Source organism: Oncorhynchus keta, chromosome 11 (assembly GCF_023373465.1).
Source record: "Oncorhynchus keta strain PuntledgeMale-10-30-2019 chromosome 11, Oket_V2, whole genome shotgun sequence".
Taxonomy (NCBI): Eukaryota; Metazoa; Chordata; class Actinopteri; order Salmoniformes; family Salmonidae; genus Oncorhynchus; species Oncorhynchus keta.
Window position 1 is genome coordinate 36721767 of NC_068431.1, and position 22816 is coordinate 36744582.

At 44.6% G+C, this 22816-nt stretch overlaps 1 protein-coding gene across 2 annotated transcripts in view; it reads right to left on the reverse strand.

Moving 5' to 3' along the window:
- Positions 1 to 22816, reverse strand: part of LOC127906168 (uncharacterized) — a 150536-nt gene that overhangs the window by 38458 nt on the left and 89262 nt on the right. Inside the window, exon 2 of one of the 2 annotated variants that reach the window (XR_008060536.1) lies at positions 8604 to 8885. The exons of the other annotated variant lie outside the window; for it this stretch is intronic. The gene's annotated coding sequence lies outside the window, so the exon portion shown is untranslated. Of the gene's footprint in view, positions 1 to 8603; positions 8886 to 22816 lie in introns of those variants that run through there. 2 annotated transcript variants of the gene reach the window in all.

A 22816-nucleotide genomic window follows, 5' to 3' on the forward strand; every position in this document is an offset into this window, starting at 1 on the left:
TCACATCAACAGCATTATCTCAGAAACCCTAGACCCACTTCAATTTGCATACCGCAATTTGCATACCCACAGATGATGCAATCTCTATTGCACTTTACACTGCCCTTTCCCGCCTGGACAAAAGGAACACCTATGTGAGAATGCTATTCATTGACTACAGCTCAGTGTTCAACACCATAGTGCCCTCAAAGCTCATCACTAAGCTAAGGACCCTTAGACATAAACACCTCCCTCTGCAACTGGATCCTGGACTTCCTGATGGGCCACCCCCAGGTGGTAAGTGTAGGTAACAACACGGGGGCCCCTCAGGGGTGTGCTCTGTCCCCTCCTGTACTCCCTGTTCACTCATGACCACACGGCCAGGCATGACTCCAACACCATCATTAAGTTTGCTGATGACACAACAGTGACAATGTTCACTGACAATAATGAGACAGCCTATAGGGAGGACGTCAGCGACCTGACCGTGTGGTGCAAGGACAACAACCTCTCCCTCAACGTGATCAAGAGTAAGGAGATGATTGTGGACTACAGGAAAAGGAGGACCAAGCATGCCCCCATTCTCATCGACGGGGCTGTAGTGGAGTAGGTTGAGAGCTTCAAGTTCCTTGGCTTCCCTATCACCAACAAACTAACATGGTCCAAGCACACCAAGACAGTCGTGAAGTGGGCAAGACCACACCTATTCCCCCTCAGGAGACTGAAAGGATTTGGCATAGGTCCTCAGATCCTCAAAAGGTTTTACAGCTGCACCATTTAGAGCATCCTAACGGGTTGCATCACTGCCTGGTATGGCAACTTCTCAGCCTCCGACCGCAAGACACTACATAGGGTAATGCGTACGGCCCTGTACATCACCGGGGCCAAGCTTTCTGCCATCCAGGACCTCTTTACCAGGCGTTGTCAGTGGACAACCCTAAAAAACAATTCTTATTCATACAAGGGATAAATATTTAACACCTTCTAAGGATACCTTTTGTTAAACAGAATTACCAACAAGCGTTCCCATAATGAATACAAATTGTGTGTGTGTGTGTGTGTGTGTGTGTGTGTGTGTGTGTGTGTGTGTGTGTGTGTGTGTGTGTGTGTGTGTGTGTGTGTGTGTGTGTGTGTGTGTGTGTGTGTGTGTGTGTGTGTGTGTGTGTGTGCAGGGCCTGCCTGTGTTAAAACGGGCGGTGCCACTGGGATTCAAAAGTGATCATATGTCGGTCACCACACACCGAAAACAAATATCTGGATTACGATAAATACCCACAGTAGGCTACCCCTCTCAGACTCTCTCCTCCTTTGTATTCTACTTGAGCCATTAATAATGAATTGATAAGCGCTAATAAGAACATAAACAGCCAGATATATTAATGAGCACACTAACTATTAATGAATACAATCCTGAATGACTTGAGGATTTTTCTTTGACTCCTTACACTGTAATTACTTCAGTTCCATCACGTTCAGAGGGGCGTTGAAAATTCTCAGAAGAGCCGTGATTCAACAAATACTTTACTTTTGCAAACGAATCAATGAAATATTCCTGATTTTAGTCTATATGAGCTGATGATAACAATAGTAGGTGATAGCCTATTGATTTCAAATACAGTCCCTTTTTGTTAGGCTACGGCATGCTGGAAGCGTCCCGAGAATCAATAAAAACCCTCATTGGTAGATTATATTTTATTTTCTAAGTTCTGGCTGTGCACTTAATAAGGATCAGACCCTTTTTTTCATTTTCGCCTGAAATTAAATACACAAAATCTAACTGCCTGTAGCTCAGGACCTGAAGCAAGGAAATGCGTATTCTTGATACCATTTGAATGGAAACACTTTGAAGTTTGTGGAAATGTGAAATGAATGTGGGAGAATATAACGCATTAGATCTGGTAAAAGATAATACATAGAAAAAAACGTGCATTTTTTATTTATTTTTTGTACCATCTTTTTTGAAATGCAAGAGAAAGGTCATAATGTATTATTCCAACCATGGTGCAATTTCGATTTTGGCCTCTAGATGGCAGCAGTGTATGTGCAACGTTTTTAGACTGATCCAATGAACCATTGCATTTCTGTTCAAAATATTGCATCAAGACTGCCCAAATGTGCCTAATTGGTTTATTAATAACTTTTAAAGTTCATAACTGTGCACTCTCCTCAAACAATAGCATGGTATTATTTCACTGTAATAGCTACTGTGAATTGGACAGTGCAATTAGATGAACAAGAATTTAAACTTTCTGACAATATTAGATATGTCTATGTCCTGGGAAATGTTCTTGTTATGTACAACCTCATGCTAATCAGATTAGCCTATGTTAGCTCAACCGTTCCAAGGGGGACCCACCAACCCTGTAGAGGTTAACCCCTTCCTTCCCCTCTGCCAGATCCCTGTGCCAGACTATCCAGATCTCTAGGCAGCATGCATGTAGTGGCCAACGACAGAGAGACAGTGTGCTGTGAGCTCAGTGGCTGCCATGGAGACACAGCCAACAACACAGTCAATGCAGGCATCCCAGTCAGCACATGCAACCTGGCCAACCTACAGGTGTCTGTAATCATTGCCGGGTGTGGCCTGATATAATTTGTTCATTCTCTGATATAAACAGAATTTACAAAAATCATGAATGGATAGCATACAATCGTCGATAGAATTTGGCTAAATAGGCCTGAAGACATTTACAATGAATAGCAAAATCACAATATTCACTAGAATGGCTTCAGATCAAAGTCTACGTTGAAACCGAAGGGAGCAAGAGTCTTTAAATTAAAGATCTAGGCAGCCTCTCATTTTAACAAATTGTTGAGGTCACCCCCTCTCTTAGGCAGGGTGACATGTTCGATGCTGATATAACTTAGGGACAAAAGAAAGTGGTTCGCTTCCAAAAAGTGGGCCGCAACTGGGTAAGTCGAGTTTTTGCACCCAATGGTGCTACAATGCTGTGAGATTCGTACTTTTAATTTGCGCTTTGTTTTAACCACATCATTTTTCCACAAGGACAAGTTATAAGATAACTCCTTAGTGGAGCACGTGATAACACCTTTGATTGGGATCTGTTTCCCTGTTTGGGGGTGTTTGTAAGTGCCATTGCACTGAGTGCAGCCATTACACTTGTAGTTTCCATCCGGTAGAGACACAAATAGTCTTTATGCAGGGATATTTTGGGGTGGTAAATCAGTTTACCAATTGATCTGAGATTTCTGCCCCAAGAGAATACATTCAAGAGAGGGTCCGAAAATGAGTTACCTATACTGTTATCGGATCTTAGAATGTGCCAATGTTTGTGAACGATTCCCTTAATTTGTTCAGAGTACTTTGAATAGAAGGTCATTAGAATGCAAGAATGCTTCTTTTTGCGAGAGTGTCCTTGAAAGAGATCATGTCTCGATTTAAAAAAAAAAATTAATGGCAGTATTAATCTGACCATTTTTGTACCCCCCTCTCCTTGAATTTTCTTTGCATCTCAGCCATATTTCAGTCAAAATCTGATCGTTTTTTGCTAATTCTTTTGATTCGACAGAATTGGCTTTAGGGAAAACTGTTTTTCAAGGGAAGCGGGTGACAACTCTCAGCCCTCAACAAACTGGTACAATCAGTAGGTTTTCTGTAAAGATCAGTGTATAGAACATTATCTTTACACAAAATCAGAAGATCAAGGAAACTGATTTGATGTGTGTCAGATTGCATAGTAAATCCCAGGTGCTCAGAACAAGAGTTAGTAAAAGCATGGAATGCCTGGATCTGTTTTGCATCACCCCTCCATAGAACAAAAATATCATCAATATACCGTTTCCAAATAATAATGTTAGGCAAGAAAACATTTTTAAGAGGATTGAAATAGACTGTTACTCCATGTAACCCACATACAAATTAGCATTGTTAGGACCCATAGGGTATCCCATCCCATCCTTTGTCTGAATAAAGAAATCATTTAGAAACATTAAGTATTTGTGTGTGAGTACTATTTCAGCCATGCACTGGAAGGTAGTTCATTAGGGTGTACTGCTCTGGAATCCCTTTGGTCTGATGAGTTCAAATTTGAGATTTTTGGTTCCAACCACTGTGTCTTTGTGAGACGCAGAGTAGGTGGACAATGATCTCCGCAAGTGTGGTTCTCACCATGAAGCATGGAGGAGGATGTGTGATCTTGTCAGTGATTTATTTAGAATTCAAGGCACACTTAACCAGCATGGCTGCCACAACATTCTGCAGTGGTAAACCATCCCATCCCCTCTTAGTATCATTTTTTGTTTTAACCTTTATTTAAATAAATCTAAATATATTTTATATTTGAGATTCTTCAAAGTAGCCACCCATTGCCTTGATGACATCTTCGCACACTTTGGAATTCTCTCGACCAGCTTCACCTGGAATGCTTTTCCAACCATCTTGAAAGAATTCCCACATATGCTCAGCACTTGTTGGCTGCTGTTCCTTCACTCAGCGGTGCAACTCATCCTAAGCTATTTCATTTGGGCTGAGGTCGGGCTATTGTGGAGGCCAGATCATCTGATGTAGCACTCCATTGCTCTCCTTGGTACAATAGCCCTTACACAGCCTGGAGGTGTGTTTTGGGGCATTGTCCTGTTGAAAGGGGCGGCAGGTAGCCTTGTGGTTAGAGGATTGGCCAGTAACCGAAAGGTTGCTAAGTTCGAATCCCCAAAGCTGACAAGGTAAAAATCTGTCATTCTGCTCCTGAACACGGCAGTTAACCCACTGTTCCTATGCCGTTATCATAAATAAGAATTTGTTCTTAACACTTTTTTGGTTACTACATGACTCCATATGTGTTATTTCATCATTTGATAAGTTCACTATTATTCTACAATGTAGAAAATACTTGTAACAGTTGTCGTCGTCAGATGAGTGATAAGTGATCATGACTTTTATTTAACTGAACACTGAAACAAAAAGAACAAAGTGCAAAAACCGAAACAGTCCTGTCAGGTGCAGAAAACTATCCACAAAACATAGGTGGGAAAAAGCTACCAAGTATGGTTCCCAATCAGAGACAACGATAGTCCATACGATTGAGAACCATACCCGGCCAAAACCAAGAAATACAAAACATAGAAAAAAGAACATAGAATGCCCACCCAAATCACACCCTGACCAAACCTAAAATAGAGACATAAAAAGCTCTCTGTCAGGGCATGAAAATACTAAAAATAAAGAAAAACCCTTGAATTAGAAGGTGTGTACAAACTTTTTACAGTACTGTATATACAGTTGAAGTTTACATAAACTCAGGTTGGAGTCATTAAAACTAGTTTTCCAACCACTCCACAAATGTCTTGTTAACAAACTATAAAAATTGTAGACCTCCACAAGTCTGGTTCATCATTGGGAGCAATTTCTAAATGGCTGAAGGTACCACGTTCATCTGTACAAACAATAGTACACAAGTATAAACACCAAGGGACCACACAGCCATCATACCGCTCAGGAAGGAGATGTGTTCTGTCTCCTAGAGATGAACGTACTTTGGTGCGAAAAATGCAAATCAATCCCAGATCAACAGAACAACATTGTCCCCATGTGCAGTTGCAAACCGTAGTCTGGCTTTTTTGTATGGTGGGTTTGGAGCAGTGGCTTCTTCCTTGCTGAACGGCCTTTCAGGTTATGTCGATATAGGAGTCGTTTTACTGTAGATATAGATACTTTTGTACCTGTTTCCTCCAGCATCTTCACAAGGTCCTTTACTGTTGTTGTAAGGGATTTCTTCCATTGACGGAGAGGCGGACCAAAGCACAGCGTGGTTGTTTTGATTCATGTTTTAATAAATCACTTCACATGAACAAACTAACAAAAACAAGAAACGTGAAAACCCAAAACAGCCCTATCTGGTGCAAAACACAGAGACAGGAACAATCACCCACAAACACACAGTGAAACCCAGGCTACCTAATTATGATTCTCAATCAGAGACAACTAATGACACCTGCCTCTGATTGAGAACCATACTAGGCCGAAACATAGAAATACCCCAAAACATAGAACAACAAACATAGACTGCCCACCCAACTCACGCCCTGACCATACTAAATAATGACAAAACAAAGGAAAATAAAGGTCAGAACGTGACAGTACCCCCCCCCCCCCAAAGGTGCGGACTCCGGCTGCAAAACCTTAACCTATAGAGGAGGGTCTGGGTGGGCGTCTGTCCGCTGTGGCGGCTCTGGCGCGGGATGCGGACCCCACTTCACCATTGTCTTAGTCCGCTTTATTGTCCGCCTCCGTGGCTTTCTAACCATGGCCACCCCTCTCAATGACCCCACTGGACAGAGGGGCAGCTCAGGACAGAGGGGCGGAAACTCTGGAGAGAGGGGCAGAAGCTCGGGACAGAGGGGCAGAAGCTCGGGACAGAGGGGCAGGGGCTCTGGCGCCTCTGGGCTGAGGGGCTCTGGCGCCTCAGACTCCGGCAGCAGCGCCGGACAGGCGGGAGACTCCGGCAGCAGCGCCGGACAGGCGGGAGACTCCGGCAGCAGCGCCGGACAGGCGGGAGACTCCGGCAGCAGCGCCGGACAGGCGGGAGACTCCGGCAGCAGCGCCGGACAGGCGGGAGACTCCGGCAGCAGCTCCGGACAGGCGGGAGACTCCGGCAGCAGCTCCGGACAGGCGGGAGACTCCGGCAGCAGCGTCGGACAGGCGGGAGACTCCGGCAGCAGCGCCGGACAGACAGGACCACCTGCAGGGAGGAGACAGAGAGACAGCCTGGTGCGTGGGGCTGCCACAGGAACTACCAGGCTGGGGAGACCTTCAGGAGGCTTGGTGTTAGGAGGAGGCACCTGAAGGACCGGGATGTGGGGGAGCACTGGAGCTCTGGTGCGCAACCTTGGCACTACTTCCCCAGGCTGGACAACTACTCTCGCCCGGACCCTCCAGAGTGCAGGCACAGGTTGAACCGGGCTGTGGGTAAGAACGGGAGATCTGGTGCTTACTACACGCACCTCTCCCTTAGGCTCCACTCCCACATTTGCCGGGCACGAGCGGAGCGCAGGCAGAGGACGCACTGCACCGTCCCAGCGCCCCGGAGACACAGTATGCAGAGCCGGTGCAGGATACCCTGGACCAAAACTGCGCACCGGCGACCAGACACGCTGAGCAGGCACCATACACCCTGGCTCGATGCCCACACTCGCATGGCACTTTCGGGGGGCTGGGCACGTACTGGCGACACCGTGCGCTTAACCGCATAACACGGTGCCTGACCAGTAATGCGCTGCTTATAATAAGCACGAGGAGTGAGCTCAGGTCTGCTACCTGGCTTAGTACCACACCTCGTCTTCCCCCCCCCAAAAAAATTTTTGGGGCTGCCTCTTGTACCTGTCTCACTGCCGTGCTGGCTTCGCCAACATCATTCTCATGTAGCCCTCCTTGCACTGCTCCATCGAATCCCAGGCGGGCTCCGGCACTCTCCCTGGGTCGACCGCCCACCTCTCTATCTCCTCCCAAGTTGTGTAGTCCAGATTCTGCTCCCATGTCCCGAAATCCTGACCTCGCTGTTGCTGTTCCTTCTCCTGCTGCTGCTTTTGCTGCAGCTGCTGTTTACCACGCCGCTTGGTCCTGTTGTGGTGGGTGATTCTATCAGGGATTTCCTCCTCTTCTTCCGAAGAGGAGAGGCGAAAAGGATCAGAGGACCAATATGCGGCGTGGTAAGTGTCCATGGTTCTTTTAATACGTAAATGTACACATGAACACTACGAAACAATAAACATGGAAAACCTAAACAGTCCTATCTGGTGCAAAGACATTTACATTTACATTTACATTACATTTAAGTCATTTAGCAGACGCTCTTATCCAGAGCGACTTACAAATTGGTGCATACACCTTATGACAACCAGTGGAACAGCCACTTGCATCTAAATCTTGTTGGGGGAGAAGGATTACCTACCCTTACTTACCCTATCCTAGGTATTCCTTGAAGAGGTGGGGTTTCAGGTGTCTCCGGAAGGTGGTGATTGACTCCGCTGTCCTGGCGTCGTGAGGGAGTTTGTTCCACCATTGGGGGCCAGAGCAGCGAACAGTTTTGACTGGGCTGAGCGGGAACTGTACTTCCTCAGTGGTAGGGAGGCGAGCAGGCCAGAGGTGGATGAACGCAGTGCCCTTGTTTGGGTGTAGGGCCTGATCAGAGCCTGGAGGTACTGAGGTGCCGTTCCCCTCACAGCTCCGTAGGCGAGCACCATGGTCTTGTAGCGGATGCGAGCTTCAACTGGAAGCCAGTGGAGAGAGCGGAGGAGCGGGGTGACGTGAGAGAACTTGGGAAGGTTGAACACCAGACGGGCTGCGGCGTTCTGGATGAGTTGTAGGGGTTTAATGGCACAGGCAGGGAGCCCAGCCAACAGCGAGTTGCAGTAATCAAGACGGGAGATGACAAGTGCCTGGATTAGGACCTGCGCCGCTTCCTGTGTGAGGCAGGGTCGTACTCTGCGGATGTTGTAGAGCATGAACCTACAGGAACGGGACACCGCCTTGATGTTAGTTGAGAACGTCAGGGTGTTGTCCAGGATCACGCCAAGGTTCTTAGCGCTCTGGGAGGAGGACACAATGGAGTTGTCAACCGTGATGGCGAGATCATGGAACGGGCAGTCCTTCCCGGGAGGAAGAGGAGCTCCGTCTTGCTGAGGTTCAGCTTGAGGTGGTGATCCGTCATCCACACTGATATGTCTGCCAGACATGCAGAGATGCGATTCGCCACCTGGTCATCAGAAGGGGGAAAGGAGAAGATTAATTGTGTGTCGTCTGCATAGCAATGATAGGAGAGACCATGTGAGGTTATGACAGAGCCAAGTGACTTGGTGTATAGCGAGAATAAGAGAGGGCCTAGAACAGAGCCCTGGGGGACACCAGTGGTGAGAGCGCGTGGTGAGGAGACAGATTCTCGCCACGCCACCTGGTAGGAGCGACCTGTCAGGTAGGACGCAATCCAAGCGTGGGCCGCGCCGGAGATGCCCAACTCGGAGAGGGTGGAGAGGAGGATCTGATGGTTCACAGTATCGAAGGCAGCCGATAGGTCTAGAAGGATGAGAGCAGAGGAGAGAGAGTTAGCTTTAGCAGTGCGGAGCGCCTCCGTGATACAGAGAAGAGCAGTCTCAGTTGAATGACTAGTCTTGAAACCTGACTGATTTGGATCAAGAAGGTCATTCTGAGAGAGATAGCGGTAGAGCTGGCCAAGGACGGCACGCTCAAGAGTTTTGGAGAGAAAAGAGAGAAGGGATACTGGTCTGTAGTTGTTGACATCGGAGGGATCGAGTGTAGGTTTTTTCAGAAGGGGTGCAACTCTCGCTCTCTTGAAGACGGGAGGGACGTAGCCAGCGGTCAGGGATGAGTTGATGAGCGAGGTGAGGTAAGGGAGAAGGTCTCCGGAAATGGTCTGGAGAAGAGAGGAGGGATAGGGTCAAGCGGGCAGGTTGTTGGGCGGCCGGCCGTCACAAGACGCGAGATTTCATCTGGAGAGAGAGGGGAGAAAGAGGTCAGAGCATAGGGTAGGGCAGTGTGAGCAGAACCAGCGGTGTCGTTTGACTTAGCAAACGAGGATCGGATGTCATCGACCTTCTTTTCAAAATGGTTGACGAAGTCATCTGCAGAGAGGGAGGAGGAGGGAGGGGGGAAGGATTCAGGAGGGAGGAGAAGGTGGCAAAGAGCTTCCTAGGGTTAGAGGCAGATGCTTGGAACTTAGAATGGTAGAAAGTGGCTTTAGCAGCAGAGACAGAGGAGGAAAATGTAGAGAGGAGGGAGTGAAAGGATGCCAGGTCCGCAGGGAGGCGAGTTTTCCTCCATTTCCGCTCGGCTGCCCGGAGCCCTGTTCTGTGAGCTCGCAATGAGTCGTCGAGCCACGGAGCGGGAGGGGAGGACCGAGCCGGCCTGGAGGATAGGGGACATAGGGAGTCAAAGGATGCAGTAAGGGAGGAGAGGAGGGTTGAGGAGGCAGAATCAGGAGATAGGTTGGAGAAAGTTTGAGCAGAGGGAAGAGAAGATAGGATGGAAGAGGAGAGAGTAGCGGGGGAGAGAGAGCGAAGGTTGGGACGGCGCGATACCATCCGAGTAGGGGCAGTGTGGGAAGTGTTGGATGAGAGCGAGAGGGAAAAGGATACAAGGTAGTGGTCGGAGACTTGGAGGGGAGTTGCAATGAGGTTAGTGGAAGAACAGCATCTAGTAAAGATGAGGTCAAGCGTATTGCCTGCCTTGTGAGTAGGGGGAAGGTGAGAGGGTGAGGTCAAAAGAGGAGAGGAGTGGAAAGAAGGAGGCAGAGAGGAATGAGTCAAAGGTAGACGTGGGGAGGTTAAAGTCGCCCAGAACTGTGAGAGGTGAGCCGTCCTCAGGAAAGGAGCTTATCAAGGCATCAAGCTCATTGATGAACTCTCCAAGGGAACCTGGAGGGCGATAAATGATAAGGATGTTAAGCTTGAAAGGGCTGGTAACTGTGACAGCATGGAATTCAAAGGAGGCAATAGACAGATGGGTAAGGGGAGAAAGAGAGAAAGACCACTTGGGAGAGATGAGGATCCCGGTGCCACCACCCCGCTGACCAGAAGCTCTCGGGGTGTGCGAGAACACGTGGGCGGACGAGGAGAGAGCAGTAGGAGTAGCAGTGTTATCTGTGGTGATCCATGTTTCCGTCAGTGCCAAGAAGTCAAGGGACTGGAGGGAGGCATAGGCTGAGATGAACTCTGCCTTGTTGGCCGCAGATTGGCAGTTCCAGAGGCTACCGGAGACCTGGAACTCCACGTGGGTCGTACGCGCTGGGACCACCAGGTTAGGGTGGTCGCGGCCACGCGGTGTGGAGCGTTTGTATGGTCTGTGCAGAGAGGAGAGAACAGGGATAGACAGACACATAGTTGACAGGCTACAGAAAAGGCTACGCTAATGCAAGGAAATTGAATGACAAGCGGACTACACGTCTCGAATGTTCAGAAAGTTAGGCTTACGTAGCAAGAATCTTATTGACTAAAATGATTAAAATGATACAGTACTGCTAAAGTAGGCTAGCTGGCAGTAGCTGCGTTGTTGACACTACACTACTCAAGTCGTTCCGTTGAGTGTAATAATTCTACAGTGCTGCTATTCGGGGCTAGCTGGCTAGCTAGCAGTGTTGTTTACGTTACGTTGAGTTAAAAGAACGACAATAGCTGGCTAGCGAACCTCAGTGAATTAAGATAATCACTCCAAGGCTACACACACTAAACTACACAATTATCTTGGAAACAAAGACAGCTATGTAGCTAGCTAACACTGAACTAATCAAGTCGTACAGTTGAGTGAATAGCACTACAGTGATGCTAATCTGTGTGCGTTAGCTAGCGTTGCTAGCTCCTGGGCGAATAGCAGTGAAGGCTACGTTAGGGCGACGAAATACGAAATACGATAATTATGCAATTATCTCTGATACAAGGACGGCTATGTAGCTAGCTAAGAAGAATGGCTAAGATTATGTAGCTAGCTAACAGTAAACTAATCAAGTCGTACAGTTGAGTGAATAGCACTACAGTGATGCTAATCTGTGTGCGTTAGCTAGCGTTAGCTAGCTCCTGGGCGAATAGCAGTGAAGGCTACGTTAGGGCAACGAAATACGATAATTATGCAATTATCTCTGATACAAGGACGGCTATGTAGCTAGCTAAGAAGAATTGCTAAGATTAGACAAATCAACCGTTGTACTATAATGAAATGTAATGAAAAAGTTATACAACCTGCAGAGCGAAGTGCGAATGCGACCGCTCGCTCCAACCACAGAGACAGGAACAATCACCCACATACACACAGTGAAACCCAGGCTACCTAAGTATGATTCTCAATCAGAGACAACTAATGACACCTGCCTCTGATTGAGAACCATACTAGGACCAAACATAGAAATACCCCAAAACATAGAAAAACAAACATAGAGAGGCAGAAGCCGCGAGCTGCCCAGTGACACGGGCCTATCAGACGAGTTAAATAACTTCTATGCTCGCTTCGAGGCAAGCAACACTGAGGCATGCATATGAACATCAGCTGTTCCGGACAACTGTGTGATCATGCTCTCCGTTGCCAATGTGAGTCAGACTTTTAAACAGGTCAACATACACAAGGCTGCGGGGCCAGAGGGATTACCAGGACGTGTGCTCCGGGCATGTGCTGACCAACAGGCAGGTAGGTGTCTTCACTGACATTTTCAACATGTCCCTGATTGAGTCTGTAATACCATCATGTTTCAAGCAGACCACCATAGTCCCTGTACCCAAGAACACAAAAGCAACCTGCTTAAATGACTACAGAACCGTAGCACTCACGCCCGTAGCCATGAAGTGCTTTGAAAAGTTGGTAATGGCTCACATCAACACCATTATTCCACAAACCCTAGACCCACTCCAATTTGCATACTGCTCAAACAGATCCACAGATGATACAATATCGATTGCGCTCCACACTGCGCTTTCCCACCTGGACAAATGAACACTTTTGTGAGAATGCTGTTCATCAAATCAAAATCAAATCAAATTTATTTATATAGCCCTTCGTACATCAGCTGATATCTCAAAGTGCTGTACAGAGACCCAGCCTAAAACCCCAAACAGCAAGCAATGCAGGTGTAGAAGCACGGTGGCTAGGAAAAACTCCCTAGAAAGGCCAAAACCTAGGAAGAAACCTAGAGAGGAACCAGGCTATGTGGGGTGGCCAGTCCTCTTCTGGCTGTGCCGGGTGGAGATTATAACAGAACATGGCCAAGATGTTAAAATGTTCATAAATGACCAGCATGGTCGAATAATAACAAGGCAGAACAGTTGAAACTGGAGCAGCAGCACAGTCAGGTGGACCGGGGACAGCAAGGAGTCATCATGTCAGGTAGTCCTGGGGCACGGTCCTAGGGCTCAGGTCCTCCGAGAGAGAGAAAGAAAGAGAGAATTAGAGAGAGCATATGTGGGGTGGCCAGTCCTCTTCTGACTGTGCCGGGTGGAGATTATAACAGAACATGGCCAAGATGTTCAAATGTTCATAAATGACCAGCATGGTCGAATAATAATAAGGCAGCACAGTTGAAACTGGAGCAGCAGCATGGCCAGGTGGACTGGGGACAGCAAGGAGTCATCATGTCAGGTAGTCCTGGGGCATGGTCCTAGGGCTCAGGTCATTGACTACAGCTCAGCGTTCAACACCATAGTACCTCAAAGCTCATCACTAAGCTAGGGATCCTGGGACTAAACACCTCCCTCTGGACTTTCTGACGTGCCGCCCACAGGTGGTGAGGGTAGGACGGAACGCATCTGCCACGCTGATCCTTAAAACTGGAACTCCCCAGGGGTGCGTGCTCAGTCCCCTCCTGTACTCCCTGTTCACCCACGACTGCATGGCCAGGCACGACTCCGACACCATCTTTAAGTTTTCAGATGACACAACAGTGGTAGGCCTAATCACCGACAATGGTGAGACAGCCTATAGGGAGGAGGTCAGAGACCTGGCTGGTTGGTGCCAGAATAACAACCTATCCCTCAACGTAACCAAGACTAAGGAGATGATTGTCTACTACAGGAAAAGGAGAACCAAGCACTCCCCCATTCTCATCGACGGGGCTGTAGTGGAGCAGGCTGAGAGCTTCAAGTTCCTTGGTGTCCACTTCAACAACAAACTAGAATGGTCCAAACAAACCAAACCAGTCGTGAAGTGGGCACGACAAAATGACAAATAAACTTTGATTTGAGATAAACGTGGCACATTCAGGCGTTTGGAAATTGCTCCCAAGGATGAACCAGACTTGTGGAGGTATACAATTTATTTTCTGAGGTCTTGGCTGATTTCTTTTGATTTTCCCATAATGTCAAGCAAAGAGGCATTGAGTTTGAAGGTAGGCCTTGAACTACATCCACAGGTAAACCTCTAATTGACTCAAATGATGTTAATTAGCCTATCAGAAGCTTCTAAAGCCATGACATTATATTCTGGAATTTTCCAAGCTGTTTAAAGGCACAGTCAACTTAGTGTATGTAAACTTCTGACCCACTGGAATTGTGATACAGTGAATTATAAGTGAAATCATCTGAAATAATAGTCTGTAAACAATTGTTGGAAAAATTAATTGTGTAATGCACAAAGTAGATGTCCTAACCGACTTGCCAAAACTATAGATTGTTAACAAGAAATGTGTAGAGTGGTTGAAAAACTAGTTTTAATAATGACTCCAACTCAAGTGTATGTAAACTTCCGACTTCAACTGTATATATGTATGAATTGTATTTTACCCTCGTTTTCTCCCAAATTTCAATCTTGTCTCATTGCTGCAACTCCCCAACAGGCTCGGGAGGCAACGGTCGAGTCATGTGTCCATGTGTACTCCCGATCACGGCCTGTTGTGATACGGCCCGGGATCAAACCCAGGGCCGGAGAGACACCTCTAGTGCCACTCGGGAGGCCATGCCTCCACTCGGATGGCCATGCCTCCACTCGGGTGGCCATGCCTACACTCGGGAGGCCATGCCTCCACTCGGGTGGCCATGCCTCCACTCGGGTGGCCATGCCTCCACTCGGGTGGCCATGCCTCCACTCGGGTGGCCATGCCTCCACTCGGGTGGCCATGCCTCCACTCGGTTGGCCATGCCTACACTCAGGAGGCCATGCCTACACTCAGGAGGCCATGACCACTTAAATTGCTTCCAAATTGCAATCACTACAATCCTATGTAAACCAATTAGGCTGGTAATTAGCCTGACAAGCATGTTCATATGTAAATATTTCAATTAATCATTGTGATGCTGAATTTTGAAAGGAGGCTGTCAGACAGTTTCATGATATTTACTTGTAGTACATGGAACCAGCAAAGTGGCACTGCAGACTGAGGGAAGACTGACTTGATTTCCTTTATTTCTTTCATGTCATGATCAACCATCACACATCTACTGTATAAGAGAAATACAAAAACAATAGTGAAACAAAGTAGTATTTTTTATTTAACCTTTATTTAACTAGGCAAGTAGTACATCCAATCATTGATTGAAGAATGACTACAATTAAGGTCAGGTAATAGTCTTGACCACATTCACATTGATAGACAAACAATGTGTTCATTAAACAGTCTACAAGGCATCATCCTGACTTATGAGCCTCTGAGGCTTCTATTGAATCTGATCAGCCTAGCGGGAATAGAGCTCAACCGCTGGATCAGATATGCATCAGCCTGTAAGGCACTTTGACTGCTAATATGCCTGCAAGGACCTTTGCTCATGAAACAGCCTACAATGCAGCATCCTGACTTATCAGCCTCTGAGGCTGCTATTGAATCTGTTTAAACTCTAAGGCTGAACAATAATCTGATCAGCCTGCCAGGAGTGGAGCTCTGTAAATGTAAATATTATCCACAAAACATGAAGTGTCCCTTATAATTATGCACACATCAGTTATGCAAGCTAAAAAACTAGCATATAAACTGCTTATCTACAACAAATCAGTCTGATATAATATCAGTGATATATCAGTATACAGTTTAATTAATTTTGAAAGATGCTAGCTATATTATCTTTTTTTCCTCTAGGCTTCAGCTTTCTCAAAGCAAAGCAAATCAAATGGTAAATATGTTAAGAAAATATTTACTAAATAATCGAAAGTTTTTAAAAAGTAACACAGTACAATAACAATAATGGGGCTATATATAGGGGGTACCGGTACCGAGTCAATGTGCTGGGGTGCAGGTTAGCTGAGATAATTGAATTAATATGTTTATGTAGGTAGGGGCAAATTGTTTGGCTCTATTTGAATGTGGCTTGATGGCTCGTTGCTCCTTGCATGCAATTGGCTCTGGTCTCGGGTGCGGCAAGCAGCTTGGGAGACAACTGTACCTGTCAGGCTTTGTTCAGGGCTTAAAAGCCCCAGGAGCCCGTTTTACATCCCTCCATTCAACCTGTTTATTCTGGTGTTGTTTGTTGTGTATCTACATGGTCCCTGCCCGAGGTGACCTCAGTACCTCTATAGCTCATATCTGTTTTCCAAATGTACGTTTTCTGTTGGCCTATAAGCTACAGAGCACTTGTGTAAAATAATTACTTTACAATGTGAGCTATGGACAGGTAGTTTAGGTAGCCTTTATTTTGAGTGAAATGTGTCTCTTGGTTGTATTTCATGAGCATCACCATAGCCGAGGACTAACATTGGGCCTATTACATTCGATTGACCTACTTTGCAATGTTAGTTTTTTGGGGGGGGGGCAAAAAATTTGAATAAAACTTCGCTACGTATTCAAAGATATTAAATGTAATTTTAAAGCGGTTTCAGATTTGCACGATGCTGATGCAACTAAAATGAAATGTAAGATTGGTATTGAATCACCAACGGTGGGGTTCCATGCCAGAATTAACTTTTTATATGTATAAATCATCCATCCCAAGATAGTCAGATGCCTCATCAGACCTCAGACTCACATTTCAAGATGCAAACGACTCGGATACAAGGCTTTTTAAATTAGACCTTCATGACTTTGTTCTCAAACCTCACTAATTTGCCAAAGCCTTGTCAATTTTCTTTAGCCCAATTATATTTTCTTCATGTTCTTTTCTAGTCGTCAGGTTTCAGATATGTATTTCATATAGAGGTATGAGTCGGGGTTGGAGGCATACCAAATAACCTTTTCCATCCCATCATCGACGGGCTGGCCTACCAGTGGTGCAACCTTTTCCATCCCATCATCGACGGGCTGGCCTACCAGTGGTATAGTGGGGTCTGAAGAAGTGAGTATACATTCAATTTACAAAGACGTATTACCCTTTTCCCAAATGCAAAGGAACACCTCAAAATTCTTACATCTTCTCAAACCATTGAATTGCTAAATGAACAGTGCTTTTACTGCTGTTACTAGACTCAGTGTAGGCCTATTATTTTGTCAGAGCAGGTTGGTATGATAGATATATGTAAAAGAGCAGTATTTGTGTGTACATTACTTGGCCGTATCTTCCGCTGACCCTGCGCTGACCACGCGGCTATCCTCTTTTAATTGCTGTGCTTGCTGATCCTGTCCCGCTCCCCTGCACTGAGTGGAGCTGGCGGAGGGTGGAAACATTGGTTAATCAAATTGGTATTTCACTGGAAATTTGCTGGCCTCCGAGTTCTGCATTATTCATCACCGAGACAAGAAAGTAGCGCTTCTTCAACCGGTCAGCTCTCCCTCTAGCTGAGAGCAGTGCAGAGGCAAGCAGGCGGGCCGGGTTGGCCTGGGCTGGATGAGCTGGGCTCTCCCTATGGGAAGCGAGGCGGAAATATATAGGGCAGAGAAATGTGGCCAACAGAGAACGAATACCCACCCCCCTCACAGCCCCGTACACATAGCTCCTTCCACAGACCCACACACATACACACACACACAGTGCTGGGTTCTGTCAGTGTGGTGCGTTTAAAGAGTACCGATTGAAACTGTAATTATTGTTTATATCTGCTATTTTTCTATTCAAACGGATAGTGATATCATGATTTTCTAATTGTAAACATTCTTATAGAGATGTATGTAAATAACCTAATATATATTTTAAATAATAGGACGTTATGTTAATGTTGATATGTGTAATTATCTACAGTATATAACCTATATTTTCATATACATGGTTATGTGCCTGCTAACCCTTGAACATCCCTTTAGCAGCTCATTGAATTTGTATCGATTGCCCTGAGATAGCATGGCCTTTCAGCACATGAGAGGAGGATGTCAGTCCTCACTGCATCTATTTACTCCGAGATGCTTAACCAGAAATAACCATCCTCAATTCATTTCATTTCATTAAAATTGTACTTTAACTAAACGGATGTGTTTAGCTGGTGTCCGGCTGTAAACGGGTTTATGTTGCACCGGACGGTGGTAGACTGGGGCATCTTGTCAGTTTATAATACATTATTTATGACATATGATTAGAAGGCTATACACATTTCTTTGAACTTTCAACACATTTCTTAAAATTCAATCGGAGTTAAAATGTAGATCTGATTTTTTTTTTGTCACATTCCCTTTCGGGTTAAAATATTTGGGCTGCTTTGGGGGTTTATGTGGTTGCTAATTTTTGCCTGTGATACAGACATATTTTTAACTGCAACCATAATAAGTAGCCTACATATGTAGAAAGCCTAGCTAATTTATACGTTTTCAGAAATGTTAGGTAATAATATTCAAATTGATCAAATAGAGTGCATTATAAAATGGGTTACCAATGAAGAGTAAGCATTCTATTATAACCAAATAAAGCAGCATCCGGTAAGAGTTTTTATCCAAGCCACCTAAATTACATTGTAGCAGAAGATATTCGTTGAAATTAATTACTTATTATGTTGTACAATGCATCCATATTTAAATAATCTAATATGTTTATTCTTAAAGGTTTTCCTGGACATTCATAGGCCTTTTAGTACTCGATATCAGAAACGTTCTTGAATTTAATCATAGACCTGCCTATAGGCAGGGTTGGGCAGGTTACTTTCTAAATGTAATCCGTTACAGTTACTAGTTACCTGTCCAAAATTGAAATCAGGAACGTAATTTTTGGATTACCCAAAGTCATTAACGTAATCTGATTACATTCAGTTACTTTTAGATTCCTTTTTAGAAGAAGACAAAATGGTATGTTACCAATTGAACGACATCTATTGTAGGATAATCAATGTTATAAAGTTGACATAGCTGGCCATACATGCACGTTAAATTGTACTTTATGGGTTGGTTATGTGTTCTTCTAACTCATCGCAATCTAATGTTTTTTTTACTAATAAATAATAAGATTAAATTATATCTTCACATTAATATATGTAATTTATAAGTAAAAAATTGGATGTAGCAACTACAGACTGCCCCTTTAAGTCTATCAAAGTGTGTGAGTTTTAGCATGTGTCCGTTAGGTCTATGGATGTATTTGTTTTTAATCGGCATAGGTTAGATTGATTAATAAAAGCCCTACTTTCGTTACATAGGCTGGGATCCACACGATGCAGCTGTTGCAAGAGCGCAGTTTTCACTGGCTGTCCACTGCTTTCAAAAACAATGATTAAACTTTTAGCTTAAACTTTTCGATACATTTAGATTTGTGAACAGCCATCCACAATCCGTAAGGCGCAAAAAAAGCTAAATTAGAGAGCATCGGGGTGATTCACATCAATGCGTTATGTAGAGATCAATAATAAATTATATCCTTATCACCATAGACTACGCCACTGCTGTCATCCTTACCTCCAAGCGTTTTTTCAAGTTGGATAATCTTTGGATGCCGACAGCAGTCGCACCATTGGAGGACATTGCTTGGAAAAGCTACAAAAGCCTATTCCTGCTCTTTTCCCACGATCCATCAAACACATTTGATGTGTCATCATAGTGGTCTCTGACTCAGGTGGAACAAACTTAAAGTTGCGCCTGTTTTCAAGTAGGCAAGTCAGTTATGAACAAATTATTTTTTGCAAAGACGGTTTACCGGGGAACAGTGCCTTGTTTAGGGGCAGAGCGACAGATTTGTTTTACCTTGGCGGCTCGCGCTAACCACCACGCTACCTGCCGCACCACCTCCATGATGTATTCACTTGATCGTATGTTAAGTGACATGAAGAGCGTCGAAGTTGTTTTAATGGTGACTGGCCACGAGGAATAAGGATATAATATACTTTATTATATTATATATTATATAATGATTCTAAAAAATATGTATTCGTGTGTGTGTGTGTGTGTGTGTGTGTGTGTGTGTGTGTGTGTGTGTGTGTGTGTGTGTGTGTGTGTGTGTGTGTGTGTGTGTGTGTGTGTGTGTGTGTGTGTGTTTATGTACCTGAAGTTCGTTCCAGCACCTGCAGCACGTTGCTGTCACTGGTCGGCAGTGTGGAGCATGTCTTATAGTTGCTATAACTCGGTGCTGAATTATCTAGACAATATCAAGCAATATTGATGCATGCAATAATAATAGTTCGTATTGTTATTCTATTAATATTTTAAGATTATGTTACGTATATTGAATACATTTAGCCTAAATCTATTTCACACCAAGTTCTTTATTCTCTTCATTTTTGTTTTATATTTTACTTGTTTGGTGCAGCATATTTTCTTGTATTTGAAAATAAAACAAACAAAAACAAACAAAAAACACACACACGTGATTTGAAAGCCCTTTTAATGTACTTTTACCTGCAAACAAAATGTGGTGTTGCTTGAAAAATATTTAGTTCTAGCCCACATAACTAATTTAGGCATTTATGTACCTTTCTTGTTATATGGGCCAAACTCAGTCATCCCTGTCACTGACTATATCCCTGCTTTGCGAATGCTGCTAGGCCTACAGCCTATGTGGTTCGCAGAGTGTCTGTGGAGTAAGCAAGATCTCCTGTTTCAGTGTGTATGGAAAGATCCTATACTCCGGAGCAGTTCCGAATCCATCCCCATGAAATCAACATGCTTCCCAAGCCTTTAACTCTTCAAATAGAATGCGGGCGCTCCACACACGTGTCATTGAACGAGAGTCCAGCCAAGGCTTAAATATCTGAACCTGTTTGAATAGCAGAGAAAGATATATTGTCATTGAGTTGGAGTCTTGTGTGTTATCGATATCATTATTTGAATGCATAGACTAAGAGCATGTCATCAATTGATGTTGTGTATCCCAGAATCTTTGCAGTTTTAAATTGTTTTGAAATATTGAACATATTTTCAAATTATTCATAATTAAAATATAGCCTTATGATATGTCAATGGCGTACACATTAGTTTGAGATAAGGAAGACATTTTATTAGGCCAATCGGAAATATGTCTTCATATAATTATTTGAAAGGCTTGCGATCCTCATATTAGTTAGGCTATATTATTATAAGTATTAAGTAGTTCAAATCGTTTATCCATGTACCTCCTTATAGTTTATTCATTCTACAGTGACTGTATTTTATCTGTCTGTTGTATGTCGGCAGGTATAGCTTAGCGGCCCAATAACCAGTCGCTGTTTCGAATCCCCGAGCAGACTAGGTGAAAAATCTATTTATGTGCCCATGAGAAAGGTACTTTACCATACTTCCTCATGTAAGTCACTCTGGATAAGAGCGTCTACTAAATGTTTACTCAGTTTACAGTTTTAGTCCTAGTGGAATACGGCCTCATTTCCCCGAGATCTGTTGATTTACAATAAAGACATTGTTCTTTCAGAATGAGACGCATATAAGGTTTCCCTCAGCATTATTTGGGATGTTCTGAGCCCATTAAAACTCATAACTCCCGCGTTTGATCAGCCGCCTGGCCCACCCCTGACGTTAATTAGGCTTGATTTGCTATACAATGTTCCCTATTATGACGCCATGTTTTAATTGCTGTCGAATATGCATATTTTCAGCATATTGCGTGTCTTGACATGCTCGGGAGAGATCAAATTATTCATAGGCCCTATTCGTTATTTATTTTATGCCCTCTTATTCGAACCAGAGGCAAAAAAACCGCGACAAAGATATTCGATTGTTCATCTTGTCAACATCAATTTGATCTCCACTTAGTCTCACCTCCATTCCCGCAAAGCATTTTATCAGCGCGTTATAGTGGTGCCAGGCCTATGCGCCTCCTTTCTTGCCCTCACAACAGGCAAAACACCCATGTTCTCGTGGCTTCGCAGCAATGGTGCAGGTTTCCAAATTATTCGCGTTTAGTGTGTTTGTTCCTGCCTAAATGTAGGCCCAAGCCCCCAAACGAGCTGATGAACGCGGGGTTTATGTATTAACGTCGCTGATAAATATTGCATCGCTGGGATTGAACACTTCCTATGACGTGTGTGTGTGTGTGTGTGTGTGTGTGTGTGTGTGTGTGTGTGTGTGTGTGTGTGTGTGTGTGTGTGTGTGTGTGTGTGTGTGTGTGTGTGTGTGTGTGTGTGTGTGTGTGTGTGTGTCCGTCCGCCTGCCCCTTAAGAAAGACACTCGAAATATACCGAAAATCAGCCCCCTCCCCATACCAGGCTGTCAATAGTGCAGCCGGCCTCGCGCTTCAGCAGTGGCTGCTGTGTGCGTTTGCGAGCGAGGAGAAAGCCATAGTAATGTAACAGAGCAACGAATCTCCAAGGCCCTGGCGCTGCACTCAAGACTCGGGCTTCATTAAAATTTCATACGCAGCGCTTGGCCAAGGTCTATTTATGAAAATGTGCTTTCCGCTTCATGGGAAACACTAGTCAGAGAGGAACCAGGGGGATGAATCCTAACGTGTAGAATTATATGCTTATATGTTTGCGCAGTCTTATACCTTATAATGCATTGTTACAAAATACACTCGCAAGACTGAAAGTGTCGTTTTTCACTCCGTATATTTGACATCTATCATAGGCTTATGTTATTTTCTTTGAATGGTTATTAAATAATGTACATGCTTTTTAAAGGCCATGCGAATCTGAAGATGTAGACTGACAGGTGTATTCAGCTGAGTGTAGCCGTATAGCCTGAATTCCCCTATGAACAAATCATCACATTGAGGTTTGGCAGACATTATTCGATCAGTGTGGGATATGAAGGTGCAGCAGCGGCAGTTGATTGCATCATGTTTGTAATATAACAAATGTTAGCCTTATAAATGAATCTAGCATCCAGACATAACCAATATCAGCAATTCTGTGTTTTAGGCCTAATCCTACGAAATAAACATATACAGTGTATTGGTGATGAAGCTATGTGCTTGAAACTGTGTGTTGTTGTGTGCCCTTTACCAACATTGGTGTGTTCACATCAGCCTCTGCCGGTTTGAGCGGAAGGAATCTGATTTGCGTAGCAATGCTCTTGTTTTGGATTGTACAGGAAAACACAAACGAGACAATAAGGCCTTCCACGTGTTAATTATTTAAGTCACACAATTAACGAGGACTGTCCTGGGATTCACTCATCCAGGACTATCT